Below are 16,212 nucleotides of genomic sequence, written 5' to 3'. Positions count from 1 at the left end.
GTTGACTTTCACACCCAACACCAAAGGCACAATCCTTTAAAGAAATAATTCAAAGCTCCAAAAACTCCACTTAAACAACATTTTAAAACTATTATATGAAAAAAACAATGACAAAAGAACAATAAAGACAGTCATAAACCAGGAGAAATATTTTCAAAAGATGCATTGAATAAAATACTCAATAAACAATCCGAAGTAAGCTAAAGACCTTAGTAGATATCTCACCAAAGAAGATGCACAAAAGGCAGAACAGCAGAGGAAACTGGGTTTGATGCATCATCTGCAAACAGGGACATTAAAAAAAATAAAAACAGTGAGAAATCTTGAAGTCTGGAGCTCTGACAACACCAAATGGTGCTGAGATATGGAACAGCAGGGACACTTGTTCAGTCTTGGTGGAATGCAAAATGGTGTGGCACTTTGAAAGGCAGTGCTAGGCAAGCTCTAATCCAGCTCATTTAGCCCAAAGGAGTTGAAAACTTACATCTCTACAAAAATCTGCACATAAGTTTCTGTAGTACCTTAATCCATACGTGTCAAAACTTGCAAATAATCAAAGTATTCTTCAATGGGCGGGTGTATTCCTAAATGATAATATAATGCATAGAGACAATAGAGACTTACTTGGTGCTTAAAAGATGAGCTGTCCTGACATGAGGACATGGAAGAAATGTAAATGCATATCACTAAGTGAAAAATGTCAATGTGAAAATGCTGTGTATGATAATCCCGAAAATGCAAAACTATGGGAACAATAGAAAGAGCAGCAGGGGTTAAGACTGGGTGGAGAAAAAAACAGAGCAGAGAAGTAAAAATTCCCCGTATAATACTATGAAATGAGGTAGGTATTAATATGTATATCTCTATACCCATAAAATGTACAACAGTAAGAGCAAACCTTAATGCAAACTACGGGCTGTGGGTTTTGTTTCAAGGTAAGGTGTGTTAATTAGGGTGATCAGTTATGGCATATGCATTCCTTTGATAGAGGATATTGATGGGGAGGATATATATATATATATCCAGGAGTTATATGAGAAATATCTAGATCCTAATTTTTATGCAAGCCTAAAATTGTTCTATCAACATAAAGTCTCAAAAAATTTCTAAATACTGAAGCATGAAAGTATGTCAACATATGAGCACATTTTCCTAATGGCATTTATGTAGCTTAAAAGCAGAGTGAATTCCAGACAACTTGTGCTTGGAATCTCAATGCACTTCACTGAATAAGGTGGCATTTCAAAATAGCTCACCAGGACCAGATATGTTATGTTCTCATAGTGAAAACTCTGAATCCTGATTAAAGCACATTTAATACAGGGTTGTTAACTCTAATTATTCTAAATCAAATCTAAAGCTAGTGGAGTCAATCAGCTAACTCCCTTTTCATATCTTTAGGCATTTAACTAACCTTCCGACAGTCCATTGAGTGATTTAATACATAAGAGTTACGCAGCAACTTATATTCTTGGAAAATATAGTTGCAAATCATATTTTGAAATCTTCACCAGGTGGACTTTGTCTATAGTACTGAAAACCGTTCCCTGCAAGTGAGCTGACCAAACAGCTCAAAAAGTTCATTAAAGAATAATGAATGCCACTAACTGATTACAGATGCTAAAGAAAAGCATCCTCTGTCTTAGGCCTAAGTAGTCACATGCCTGGAGACACACCTTCCTGTAGGAGCTGGTATATCATAGTACATGATTCTGATCTCGAACAGCATTGTCAATGACCATTGCTTCATAAATTAAGTCCCAAATTATTTAATTAATTAAAATAATTAGAAACACACGAGCTCATAGGCCTAGGGTTGGAGTCATCATAGTGCATTACTGTTTTTTGGTGAGGCATTACCTGCATACCACTAATGTAGTGCATTAACAAACCTAGACAAATGGTGTAGATAGAACTTAATCCTTCCAAAGAAGAAAGTTGAAAGCAAGACTGTGAAAATCATGAGATTCCTAATACTTTATATTTTTAAAAAATTTCAGATATAGTTTTAATAAGTTCCTTGATTATAATCAAAAATCTTCTGACCAATAAATCAACTGGAGACATGGCTAAAATGCTACCTATGATTATCTTTGAATTGACACAACACTAGACTAAGGATCATTTTTTCCTTTAAACTATGCAGTGAGATTTAGGGACTCAGAAACTCAGTACATTCAATGATGGTTTATTTTTTTCCTCATGTAAGATAAAGACAACATGTTTATTTACACAATAATTTAAAGTCACCTTGTTTATTGGAATTAGAAATGAGATACTTGCAGAAGAATTTAAAATGTAAAAGGTAACTTCTGCCTTCGGAGAAGTGGAAAGAAGTCAGAGCTCCTGGGGGACTGGATCGGCATTCCTTGGCAGAAAGAAATGTTTGTGAAAAAACAAAGCTAGAAAGACTTGGACAGGCTTCATCACAACACCCAAGGTAAACCCTGCTGAACGCAGTACTTATGGTTCTTTAGAAATAGGATGGCTTTAGCAGAAATCCAAAGTACTTTTATCTCAAAGAATATTACACTTCATAAAGGATTTTATAGCAAGCATCTAATGCAGTAGCTTAGATCTTTTATCTCTCCAAATCTTCCAGTACATGTATTCATGACAAGCTTAACCCTTTAGAAATCTTCCATCTTGCCTTGTACATCTTAGTGAAAAGATATCAAGCTGTGCTTATATAAGGCATGAAATATTACTTTCCAGTGAAGACAGTAGAACATTCATAAGAACAAGTAACTATCCAGCAAATCTCCTTGTGATCACTGTTAATGTTGTTAGTGTTACCTGCTTAAATCATAGTGATGTGATCACAAAAATGTACAACCACACCCAACTATCTCACAACTATTAAGATGACAAGGATCACATGGCTTAGTGTTTCAGAAGAGAGTCTAGCTAATCCCCAATTTTTCTTTTGTGAGTTCTGATAATAAAAACCAATTTCTCTGTGGGGTTCCAAAAGTGATTTCTAGACTGTTTCCCACAGAATGTAGAACAACAATGGAACTGGAGTGACTAAAGCAGAAAAATAAAAGACTAGGAGGGAAATGATGCAGTAAACAAAAGATTAAAACAACGTCATTTAAAGGATATCAGAGAAACAGCAGAAGTTGCCTTTTTGATGAGAGGTAATTGGGAGTGATGGGGCAAACGAAAGGACATAGTTTTTATTAAAACTTTCTTTCCAACCTGATAGTTTTAGGCATTATACATGACTCATTTTTGTAATGAAATCAATACCCCAAAAATTTCCAAAGAAGTATCTTTGGATATTAAACAAAAGCCATTTTCTACTATGGAAATCATTTGGGTATCAGCTGAATCCAATGAGTGCTCCTCTAGCATTCTTTTTAAAAACTGAACTATGCTTCTGTTAGTTACAATAAAGCAGAGAACGGAGTATCTTCAGTGGACACTTAGTAGTTTTCTACAGGTTAATTAGACCTAAGATGTATTCAGAACAACAGTGTGAAAGATGGTCTCCTAATAACTCAATAACAGGGAACATGAAAATGCGTGTCTCTGTCTCTCTGTCTCTGTCTCTCTCTCTCTCTCTCTCTCTCTCTCTCTCTCTCTCTCTCTCTGCAGCTCTGTGCTAGAGGTATATTGCAAGCCAGGGTGAGGAATCTTAGCAACTCTCACAGCCCCACTGGTATGAGAAAAATGTTCCTAACAGGCCCATTGGCTTTAAGAGTAGTTGTTAACCAACTGTGTGCTAGGTGGGTGCACCTGGAATAGAAAACTGAGTCTCACTTTCCCAGTAGCAAAGAGTAAGCACATAGTGATGTACTGTGTAAGCTGTCTTTGACTACTTGAAATAAGTACACTTTTGTCTAAATCAGTATCACTTCAAGTTGTGAGAAGCCGGGCAAGTATGTGGAGGATAATAATATAAAACAAAAGTTTAGTAACAGTAAAGAACTGTGACGGAACAGGTGCCAATCTGTTCTTCACTCCATGCACACCATATTACTATCTAGCTGAGAAATATGTAGACATGCAGGTTTACACATGATTGAAACACTTGTTCTGACTGGAAAGTTTTATATAAGGCAACTTTCACAAAATAACAAGCATCTGAATTCTCAGGATATGCCACAGTATGTCCTTAACATTGATTTAATCCTTTTAAAAACTGCTTCAGAAAGGCAGTGAATTATTCCTCCATTCTTACAAATGAGAACACAGAGAGGTTAAGTAATTGCACAAGTCATGCAACTCACATAGAAAAACATTAAGAAGCCAATTATTGTAGTCCTACAGCCCAGATTTGCTCTACAATTTCTTGATGTCAGTTGGATACTGTATTAGTTACTTTTCTTTTGCTGTGACAAAACACCACGACCGAGGCAACTTACAGAAGGAAGAGTTTATTTGAACTTACAATTCCAGAGGGTTAGAGTCCATAATGCTGGGGGAGGCATGGTGGCAAAGTGGCCAGAGCAGAAAGCTAATGATAATATCTTAAAGCAGACACAGGAAGCAGAGGGCGACTGGAAATCTGGCAAGCCTTAAGAACTCTCAAAGTCTGCCTCTAGTGACAAGCTTCATCTAGCACGGCCACACCTCCTAAAACTTCCCCAAGCAGTGCCAACAACCTTGGAGCTTATTATGAACATTCTCATTCAACCCACCACAGATAACATCTATATACATTTTTCTCCTCCTCGGGACTACAACATGTATTTTTTTGGACATTCCAGGGTTCTACAACAATATATATTTAATTACTTACCTGTAAGCATTCATTTGTTTATCCCTTTTTAAAGGTGGTATAGATTAATCTCAGGGCCTTGCACACATTTGGCAAATGCTCTACCACTGTGCTACATCTCCAAGCTTGTTATTGTCTATTTCTATATAATTGCAGGGGATTGATTGTTTATATTGCATATCTAATTAGTTTGACAAGATGATACATGCACAAAAGCAATGTTTTTATACTGAAATTTTTTATGAATTGAGTTTTGAATCAATGAAGTAGAATAATCCACCTGATACCATAGCAACATTAATGGGAATAGACACATGATTTGACCTCAAGCACATTAAAAGAGAACACTTTAATGGAAGTAAAAATTACAATAGTGTACACTTCTATTTAAGTTATGAAAAATGAACACTTTCTTTTCGTCTTTCAGGAAAACATGTTAAATACAATAAAGATGACAAAAGTAAAACAATATTCATCACTGAAAAGTTGTGGGAATAGTGAACATCTTCAAATATTTAATATAAAAAAATGTACAAAAGACACACAAGATAGTGTAGGTCAATCGTGCTGGATAGCTTAGTTGTCAACTTGACACACCTGACTAGAAGGAACCTCAGTTGAGGAATTTTCTCTATTGGATTGACATCTGGCCATGTCTATGGGGCATTTCCTTTTTTAAAAACTTTTTAATTTTATACAATTCTTAATCAAATTTAGACCCCTTCCCCCATCTATGCCCCTCGCATCCCCCCACCAGACCTGATGTATTAAACCATACATGTTAAGTCTTATCCAGTCAAGCATTTGTGCCCAGATGTCCTTCAGTGTAAATTCATTCACTAGTCTCGTCAGCCCACCTGGAGATTGTATTTAAGGCATATTCTCCCTCATCTGCATCAATCAGTCTCCAGTACTCAGTCTAAGGATGGCCTGCCACCCATTTCTCTCCTCCCCTCTGGGACCTTGTTTAGTTGAGTTGGCATAGATCCTGTGCTCAATGCAATCTTTGCTACAAGCTCACAATGCAAGCTTCCAGTGGCCCGAAAGCCTCTGCTTCTATGTGTTCGTGAACCAGCCCTGGCTCTTACTGTCTTTACTCTTCATCTTCTGCGGTGGTCCCTGAGCCAAGGGTAGATCAGGTTCCATATAGGAGGCCTATTCTACATTCTAGAGTCTCTTTAAAACTTGACCGATTGTGGCCTTCTGTGTGCATCACACTCTGTTGTTATAAGGAAGCTTTATTGGTGAGAGTGGAGGGATGCATTAATTTTCTCTCTACCCTTTGTTCCACTATGTTCCATGAGCCTTGGGTGTAGAAGTTCAATTGTAGATGTGTCACTTAGGATTTGGCATCTCTCAGACGTATATTCTCTGTGTCTGACCCGTTGTGGAATTCTGCAGTAGCCTCTGTCTATTGCAAAAAGAAGCTTCTTTGATGAGGGGTGTATGGTATGCTTGTCTGTAAATATAAGGATCCATATGGTAAGAAATTTCATTTGCCTAGAGATATGAGAGACAGGGTTTACTCTAAGATCTGTATTCTCTCCAGCCATGTGTATTTGGCTGGGTTCACAGTGCTACCTGTGAGTTCACTCCCATTGAGAAGGCTTTAAGTCCAATTAGATGGCTATTGATTGCCACCACCACCACCCATAGCAGTACTACTATTGCACCAGTAGAGTTAATTTACCATGGCGGTCCTATGGTTATTACGGTTTAGGACTAGCTTGGACCACTTATTATTTTTCTCCCTTGGCAGTTTGCCTATCATCGTCTAGCATTATGATAGCCAAACTTCTGGTAAAAGGTCTCCAGCTCAGTCCTGTATCCACACCATTGCTCTAATTCCTGTAACTGAAGCATGTCCTGTCTTCAACAGTAGGGTCTTATCTACTAGTTCTGGGAGATAACCAAGAGGTTTGGCAACAGCCTGTATTATTTTGGGAGTCTCCTGGACCACTCTCACCAACCACTCAAAGGGAGGTCTCTTCTGTCTGGCACTGAATTCCATGTCCAGCAGTTCCCAGGTGTACATATGCACTAATGTTTATACACTGTATGTGCATTTCTCATGGGGTTTCAGGGGCATCACATTTCCCTCTGAGTTTCCTAGCCCCACAAGATTCATTCATATTTACTCTTTTTCCTCTTGTCAGGCCTCCCTTGAGCCTTCCCAGTCCTAGAACCCCCATTATCCTCACCCTCTCCCCAATAATACCTGCCTCCCACCATGCCCCCTCTCCTGACTCCCCCTACACACTGTGACCCATTGCAAGTCCCTCCCTCTTCTCCTCCCTGCCAAATACTCCCACTTTCCCCACCTCCCCCTGATAACATCTGTTCCCTACTATCACTCCCTTTTGAGTTCTTTCTTTCCTTTACCTTCATGTATCCTTTCCATTTTCCTGCTCTTGGTATTATATCAGGACGTATACTCACATATAAGGAATCGGTGCTATAATCTGCATAGGGAGAATATACATTGCTTGCTTATCTGCATTTGTGTTACTTCACTTAGTATAACATTCTATAGTTTCATCTGTTTACCTGCAAATTTCATAATTTCGTCTTCTCTTACTGCAGAGTAGAGCTCCACTGTGCAAATTTACCACACTTTCATTATCCATTTGTAAGGTGAGGAACATTTTGGGTGTTTCAATTTCTTAAATATTGTGAAGAGAACAGCAACAAACATGGATGTACAGCTATCTCTACAATATGATGAGTCCTTTGGGTACATGCCAAGGAGTGGTATCAGTGGATCATATGGTAGGTTCACTTTTAGCTTTTTGAGAGTTCGCCACACTGCTTTCCATAGTGGTTTCATGAGTTTGCATTTGCACCAGCAGTGAATGAACTTTCTTTTTGCCACATCCTCTCCACATTCAGAGTCTTTCTTTCATTCTCCTGATCTTAGCCAGTCTGACTGGGGTAAGATGGAATCTTAAAGTGGTTCTTATCTGTATTTTTCTAATTACTAAGGATATTGAACACTTTTTAAGGTGCTTATTAGCCATTTTTACTTCATTATTTGAGAACTCTCTGTTCAAATCTATGGTCCATCTTTTTTATTGGGTCGTTTATTTTTTATTTATTTATTTATTTATTTTCAGTTCTTTGTGTATTCTGGATATTAATTCTCTGTCACATGTGTAGCTGGTAAAGATTTTCTCCTACTCATTGGATTTCCTCTTTCCTTCCTTGGTTGTTTCTTTTGCTGTACAGAACTTCCTGTAGTTTAATGCGGTTCCACTTACTGATTATTGACCACAGTGCCTGAGCAGCTGGTATCTGATTTAGAAAGTCCTTTCCTATGCCTATATCTTGGAGGGTACTGCCTGTGTTATCTTCTAGCAGTTTCTGAGTCTCAAGTTTTATATTGAGGTCTTTGATCCATTTGGAATTGGCTTTTGTGCAGGGTGGAAGTTAAGGGTCTAATATCATTCTTCTGCAGGTGGAGATCCAGTTTTGCCATCACCATTTGTTGAAGATGCTGCCTTTCATCCATTGTGTGTTCTTAGAACCTTTGTCAAATATCAGGTGGCTGAAATTCTGCTCCATGTCTATTTTTGTGTCAGTGCCACACAGTTTTTATGACTATAGCTCTGTAATATAATCTGAGGTCTGGTATGGCAATCCTTCTGGGTTTGTTTTTTGTTGTTGTTGTTTTGGTTTGGTTTTTTTGTTTTGTTTTGTTTTCTTTTTTTGCCCAAGATTGCTTTGGCTATTGAGGGTCTTTTGTGATTCAATATGAAGTTTAGGGTGATTTTTCAATCTCTCTGAAGAATGTCATGGGCATTTTGATTGGCATTGCATTGAATTTATAAATTGCTTTTGGTAAGATGGTCATATTTACAATATTTATTCTACCAATCCATGAGCATGGTAGGTCTTTCCATTTCCTAATGTCTTCTTCTATTGCTTTCTTTAGAGATTTGAAATTTTCATTGTACAAATCTTTAATGTCTTTGTTTAGGTTTATTTGTAAATTTTTTTTTTAGTCTGTTGAGAATGGGAGGGTTTCCTCAAGTGCTTTTTCTGATGGCTTGTTATTGTTATATTGAAAGTCTACTGATTTTTGTAAGTTGTTTGTAACCTAACAATTTACTGAAAGTAGTAATCATTTCTAACAGTCTTCTACTGGAATTTTGGTGATCTCATGTATAATATCATATCATCTTCAAATAGAGATAATTTGATCTCTTCTTTTCCAACTGGTATGCCTTTAATTTCCTTCTCTTGTCTTACTGCTCTTGTAAGAATTTCAAGTACTATACTGAAAAGGAGTGGAGATAGTGGACAGCACTGTTCCTGATTTTAATGGGAATGCTTTCAATTTTTCTCGACTTAGAATGATGCTGGTTATGCGTTCGTTGCATATAGCTCTAATTATGATGAGGTATGTTACCTCCATACTAATTTCTGCTAGGACTTTTAACATGAACACATGATGGATTTTGTCAAAGGCCTTTTCTGCAACTATTGAAATGATCATGTTTTGTCGTAAGTTCATTTATATGTTTTATTACATTTATTGACTTACATATATTGAACCATCCTCACATCTCTGGAATAAAGTTGACTTGATCATGGTGGATGATCTTCTTTGATGTGTGTCTGTGTGTGATTTGTGAGTATTCTGTTGAGTGTCTTTGCACCTATGGTCATTATGGCTATGAGTCTATATCTTTCTTTTTGTTGTGTCTTTACCTAGTTTAGGTAGTAGAGTGATACTGGCTTCACAGAAAAAGTTTTGGAGTTCTCCCTCTGTTTCTATCTTTTCAAATAATTTAAGCAGTATAGGTTGTAGACTTTCTTTGAATGGTTGGTAGAATTCTTCCACAAATCCATCTGGGCCTGGCCATTATTTATTCGGGAGGCTTTGTATTTCTGTTTTAATTTTCTTACTTGTTATACGTCTGTTTAAGCTGTTCATCTCTTCTTTGTTTAACTTTGGTGGTTCCGTGATATTGAAAAGTCATCATTTTCTTTTAGGTTTTCACATTTAATGGCATATAAAGTTTTAAAGTGTTCCCTTACAATGTTCTGGATTTTGGGGGGAGGGGGTGTCTGTTGTGATGTTTCCCGTTTCATCTCTGATTTTGTTGATTTGGTTTTGCTTTTTCTTTCTTTTGGTTAACTGGGATAAGGGTCTGTCTACCTTGTTTAACCTTTCAAAGAACCAGCTCTAGGTTCATCGATTTTTTTTAATTGTTTTCTTTGTTTCTGTTTCACTAATTTCTGCTCTGATTTTTGTTGTTATTCTCATTTAGTAGGTTGGGGTTGGTTCGTTCTTGCCTTTTCAGAGTCTTGAGCTGTACTCTTAGGTCATTTACATGTTCTTTTTCTGAATTTTTAATGTAGGCACTAAGAGCTATAAGCTTCCCTCTTAGGACTGCATTTAGGGTGTCTCAGAGGTTTTGTTGTGTTTTGTTCTTATCTTTATTTAGTTCCAGGAATACTTGTATTTCTTTATTAATTTCTTCTTTGATCCATTTATCATTCAGGAGTGTGTTGTTTAATCTCCATGAGTTCATGTAGTTATTAGAGCTTCTTTTGCTGTTGATTATAAGCTTTATTGTACTGTTGTCTGATAGAATGTATGAATTATTTCAATATTTTTCATATTTTTTGAGATTTGTTTTGTGTCCAAGAATGTGGTCAATTTTAGAAAAATTTTCATGGGTTGCTGAGTACAAAGTATATTCTTAGGTGCTTGGGTGGAATAATTTGTAGATGTCTGTTAGGTCCATTTCATGTAAGGTGTCATTTAATTCAGATGTCTTTTATTCATTGTCCAGTTGATCTGTCTATTGAAGATAGTAGGGTATTAAGGTCACCTACTACTACTGAATTGGGTTTAATCTCTGTTTTATAGCCCTAGGGTATTGTTTTCATGAAATTGGGTACTCCAGAGTTTGATGCATACATGCTCATGATTGTAATATCTTCTTATTCAATTGTTCCTTTGATTAGAATGAAGTAACCCTCTTTACTTCTTATGATTAGTTTTAATTTGAAGCCTATTTTGTCAGCTATTAGAACAGGGGATTTTCTTGATTGCCAAGTGATGTGAATGGTCCCAGCTCACTGTGAGCAGTGCCACCCCTGGGCAGAGGGTCCTGTATTGCATAAAAAGCAGACTGAGCACAGGCCAGGAGAGCAAGCCAGTAAGCACTATACCTCCATGGTCTATGTTCCAGTTTCCTGCCCTGAGTTCCTGCCTTGATTTTCTTTGATGATGAACTGTTCTGTGAGCCAAATAAACCTTCATATAAATAATCCAATAAGTATTAAAGGCATTCAATCCATTGTTAAAAAGGCTCTACAACACATATAAAAATTTCCAGTATTATATAGCTTTGTTAATGAAGTCTATGATTTTTAAAAATATTTTATTTTTTATTTTTATGTGTATGAGTGTATTGCCTGTATGAATGTGAGCATACCCATGTCGTGCAATGCCACAGAGGTCAGAAGAGGGTTTTGGAATCCCCTGGAAGTGGAGTTAAGGACAGTTTGTAGCCACCATGTGGGTGCTGGGAATCAAACCGGGGTCCTCTGCAACAGCAGTCAGTGCTCTTAACCGCTGAGCTATCTCTCTAGCCCCAAAGTCTATGATTTTTAACCCACTAGAGCTTGAACCTTGAACTTTATACATGCTAAGAATATGCCATATTTCTAAGGTACATCCTCAACCATCTAATTATCTTTTAGGAAAGACACAACAGAAACCCTACATACATTCAGAAATTAGAAAAGTGAGAACTAATTTTCAGGTTATATTATGAAGCCAGAAAATTCTTAATACCAGAAGGTGACAGGAAGAAAATAAATCAGGCATTTCTCATTTATAAATTTGTAATCTTAAGAAAAATATCATCAAATTTAGTAAAATAGAAGCAGCATAATCTATCAAGATAAAAATTGGTTTATTATAAGAATGCAAGTTTGAACACAAAGAATCAATATCATCTACCACATTAGTAGAATATACTTGAATGCATTGTTTCCTCAACTTCTTTCTTCTTCTTATACCCAAGCCTGTGTTGTTCATGCATGTTCTCCAACTATAGTTGGAAATCATTTCCTTCCTCTTTGAGTTCCTCTTAGCCATGTAACTTTTCTGGTCAGTGTATGTTAGCAAACAGGAGTAAAGTAGAATTTGAATCACTACATGAGTAGTCTTGATGTTTGGTACCTGTGCCATCCCCAGGAAAAGAACATGCTCTCACTAGCCCACAGGCTTCAAGATTGTTCTGGCATCTGAGAGCTGAGAACCAATGATGTTTCTTAAGGTATTGTTTCAGGATGGTTTGCTTCCAGTATTACTGGAAACAACATATGGGGTTCAGTAGCCCCAAATGGAAAAGAATGCTGTTTTAACTAAGAGTTAATACATGTAACTGGCTTAAAACAATATTATTGGAAATAGGAAAAAAAATGAGTTTTAAAAATGACAAGGAAACTAATATAAGATGTTGTAGAAATGATGGCAAATGTTACAGAGTGGTAAAATTGTTACCACATGTTAAAGAGAGATAGAAGATTTGGGGGGGTTATTTTGTTTTCCTTTGTTTTGCTTTGTTTGAGACACGATCACACTATGCTTCTGGGGTAGAGTCAAATTACTGAGCTCAAATAATCTTCCTGTTTCAGCTTCCTCACGACTGAGTTTACAGTGTATACCACCCCAACCAGCAACAGAGTTTACATAATGAATTTACAGTTTTAGGAAAGATATTTTTCTCAAACAAAATGATTGAATCTTCAAATTGTCATAATTATTTCTGCAGAAATGGCAACAGAGAATTCTGGAAAAGGAATGGTATTACAGCTTATAAAAGCAAGAGCCATGGGGAAAAAAACTGCTAGGAAGCCATTCTCAGATATAAAAGTAGATTAATCAGGGAATATCGTTTATCTCCATGTGTGAGAGAGATGGTCACATTCCCCCACTGGAATTTAGAGCTCCAATAAACAACTGTTTGCTATAGGCTTTTCTCCTTCCTGGCTTTAATGAAGCCATTTAGAGTGATTATCCCATCTACAGCATTGCTTCTAACTTGAATTTTGTTTGTAGGTGTCCAGTTCTAGAGCAGTGACATCATGACCCGATTGGAATATAAGCTCTGCTGTGTACTGGGAGATTTTAGTGACCCAAGGAGGATTACCAGTGCACTCTCCATGGCTGTGCATAGCTGTGGCTGAGGAGAGGATCGATTCCTTTCACTGAAGACTTTCTATTGCTTTTTAAATTTATTTTTCATTCTTTTTCAGTTTCATACATGTACATGATGAATTTTAGTAATTTTCACATTCACTATTCTCTCTCATACCCCCATCTTTTCCCGTTGAAACCCGTCTTGTTCTCATTCCACCTCCACTTTGATATCTTGTGTGTGAGAAAGAGATCCACTGAGTTTAATTAATTGCATGAGTATGATTGGAAAGTTACTCAGTAGCACATTGGCAATTTATCAATGGGCACACCACTGAAAAACGTGATGCTCCTTCCCATAGCCACCATTAACTGTTGTATAGTCTCTCAGGAAGGGGTGGGGCCTCCTGAGCCCTTCCCTCTTTCATGATGAAATACTGACAGGCCTAACCTTAGCAGGTCTTGTGCAGGTAGCAGCAGCTCCAGTGAATTCATAGGTACAAATGCCATGTCTTGTCCAGAAAAGGTCTCGGTGCAGGATACATCCCCATAATAGTCATGCCAGCAATGTACCATTGATCATATCTTACCAGACTGGTCACTGTTGTAGCTAGCAAGATTCACAGCTGGGGAAGATTGCTGATTTTTTTCCCCAGCAGTTTGCACAGTACCTTCTGGCACTATGAAAGCTAAGTAGCAGGAAAGATGTTTCCAGACCAATTTCAGCTTGATCTCTCTATGCCCTGTGACCAAAGTGTGTGCTGTCTTCAGCAATGGGGTCTGACCATCAAGTTCTAGTGAGTAACAAATAGCAATGGTAATAGCTCATATTATTTGGAGGGGCCTTTCGGGTTCTCTGACCAGAAACTCACAGGAAAATATCCCACAATGGGCACTGGCAGTAACCTTTATGTATAGAGTTTTGAAGTTATTCCCCCTTGTGGGAGAGGGTATTCTCCTCCTTTTGACCTAGGCCTAAACTTACTTAATCCAGTGGAACTAACAGATAAGATGGAGATGGTTGTTTTGAATCACTGAGTTTTAGTATAATTTGCTGTAAGTACTATTGTGGCAATAGCTTTCCAATATATAAATTAAAGAAAAACCTATGACCACTCCAGTGAAAGAATAAAGCATTTTATTAAACTTAACATCCATCCAAGATTAAAAACCCTTACCAAATAAAATACTAGGGTGTTTTAGTTTCATTTCCTGTTGCTGACAAAAGCAACTTAGGGGAGAAAATGTTTATTTTCTCAGGTCTATCACCATGGGGATGTCAAGGTGGCCGGATCTTGAAGCAACTAGTCACATCCTCAGTCAAGAAGAGAGAATGAATACATGCACAATTACACTTCTTCCATTCTCTACTATTTTATACAGCCAAAGTTCCAAACCCTGGGAATGTGCTGCCTGCATTTAGGCAGGTTCTTCCCATATCAGTTAACATGATCAAGACAATCCTGCACAGACATGCCCAAAGACCAAGCTATTCAGACTCCCTCACTGAGACTCTCTTACCAAGTGAATCTAGATTGTGTAAAGTTGGCAATTAAAACTACACATTACAAAGGGATTTTCACAACCAAACTTAATGTCAAAATATTGAAAGCTTGTTTTCCGACATCAGATATGAAGCAATTGTGTTTTGTTCACTTTCATGTCACATTGTGTGAGAGTCTAATGACATAGTAAGAAAAAGGCTAAAAATATATAATTAAAAGTGTTATTATGCATACATTAAATACATGTGATTATGTATGCTGAAAATCCCAAATACTGTACAGATAAATTATAAGAATTAAAAGTATAATTTAGTTGAATGAAAATATCAATATATAAGAGCAAATGTGCTTTTCTGTAGCAGCCACACATGAAATACTGTTTGTGCAATAAGAAAATCAAGACATTCAACTTCAGAACTTCCTCATCACACAAATAATGTGGGGGGTTTGATACTTTTTGATGCTTATTAAGGAAAGAACCCTTAGGAAAAACTGAGATACTTGAAAACAGAAACCTGTACCATACCTGCCTGAAGTCACAGGGAGTCTTCTGCTTGGTGTTCTTCAGTTTTGCATGTGGGTTTCAGAAGTCTTCTCAGTATAACATATCTGTTGGGCACAAAAGATTGAATAAAAAATGACAAAGATACTCACTTGATTTTGCTAACTAATTTTAAGTAGGTCATTATTAATTTTTAAAGTCAACACGATGCTTAACTTTCTCATAAAAATATCCTGTCTAATACAAGGTACGTTTGTTCTCTTCTTTAAAATGTTGACATCATTTCTTTCTTTGATTAAAATAAAAATCTTTGTATACCCTTCAGTGTTTCTGGATCCATATGAAATCTTATAAACATTCCATACATTGTAAAGAGAGAAATGGGTCATACCAGGATTCAACGTGTGAAAAGGAGAGAGAATAATCGATTCTAATTTAGTCTACCTTGTCTTTAAAACTAATCAATAGCCTATACTTCCTTCTGTTTCATTAGTGACAAGTGTATAAATGGTCTCAGAGTTAGAGCATACCTCGTCTGCTTAGGAGCTGTCTCATACAGCACTAGTGAAGTGTTCTTTGCTAAATATTTAGACTTCTACTTGCCTAGTAGCTTTGATTAGTCAGCGCTTTGATTTGAGGGTTGTTTTCTAACTTAAACATAATCTTTAGGTTTTTGTACCTAATATGTTGTGACAAGGAAGTGAATACCCACCAGCAATGTTAGTTGGTGCCTTTTTTCCTAACAACTGTTGTTTTAAGAAAGGCCTTTCAATGATGAGAAAACAGTTCTTCCTACATACTCCCCCATTATAAAGAAGATAGAATTTGATGGTATTTAAAAGCCCATTCTAGCATAGGCTGGGCAAAAACACTAGGGGTTGGATGGCTTAAATTTGTTGTCCACAGATACCTTCTCCATGAGAGTAGGTGTCTGAAGAAGGGAAAGTTTACCAAACTCCACTTGAGAAAGAACAAAGTAACTTTGTTATGGAAAAATTGGTGTAACAGCTAAGAGATTAAGCATGTCACCCAGGAGAATCAGGGAGCTCATTTATTTTTGACACACATGTGATCACAGAATAAGTAACAAAGGCTTCAAGATTTCTGGGTCATGATTAAAATACAGTAAAGTTGTATAGAGTTTTTCACATAATAATTTTATGGTTGTCACATGACCTCATGGCCTAGAATCTATATAACTCTTTATGTTGAGGTGCCCTGTTATCTAGGGAAACTCTTTCCTATATTCACCAGGTCATTGTAGTTTACAAAGTAGGTATCACAGGCAAGGGTCAAGGCATGTGCCACCTTTAGATAT

The sequence above is a fragment of the Nannospalax galili genome, unplaced genomic scaffold (genome assembly GCF_000622305.1).
Source record: "Nannospalax galili isolate Female #2095 unplaced genomic scaffold, S.galili_v1.0 scaffold449, whole genome shotgun sequence".
NCBI classification, from domain to species: domain Eukaryota; kingdom Metazoa; phylum Chordata; class Mammalia; order Rodentia; family Spalacidae; genus Nannospalax; species Nannospalax galili.
The sequence above is the reverse complement of the archived record's forward strand: the minus strand, read 5'-3'. Positions refer to the sequence as shown.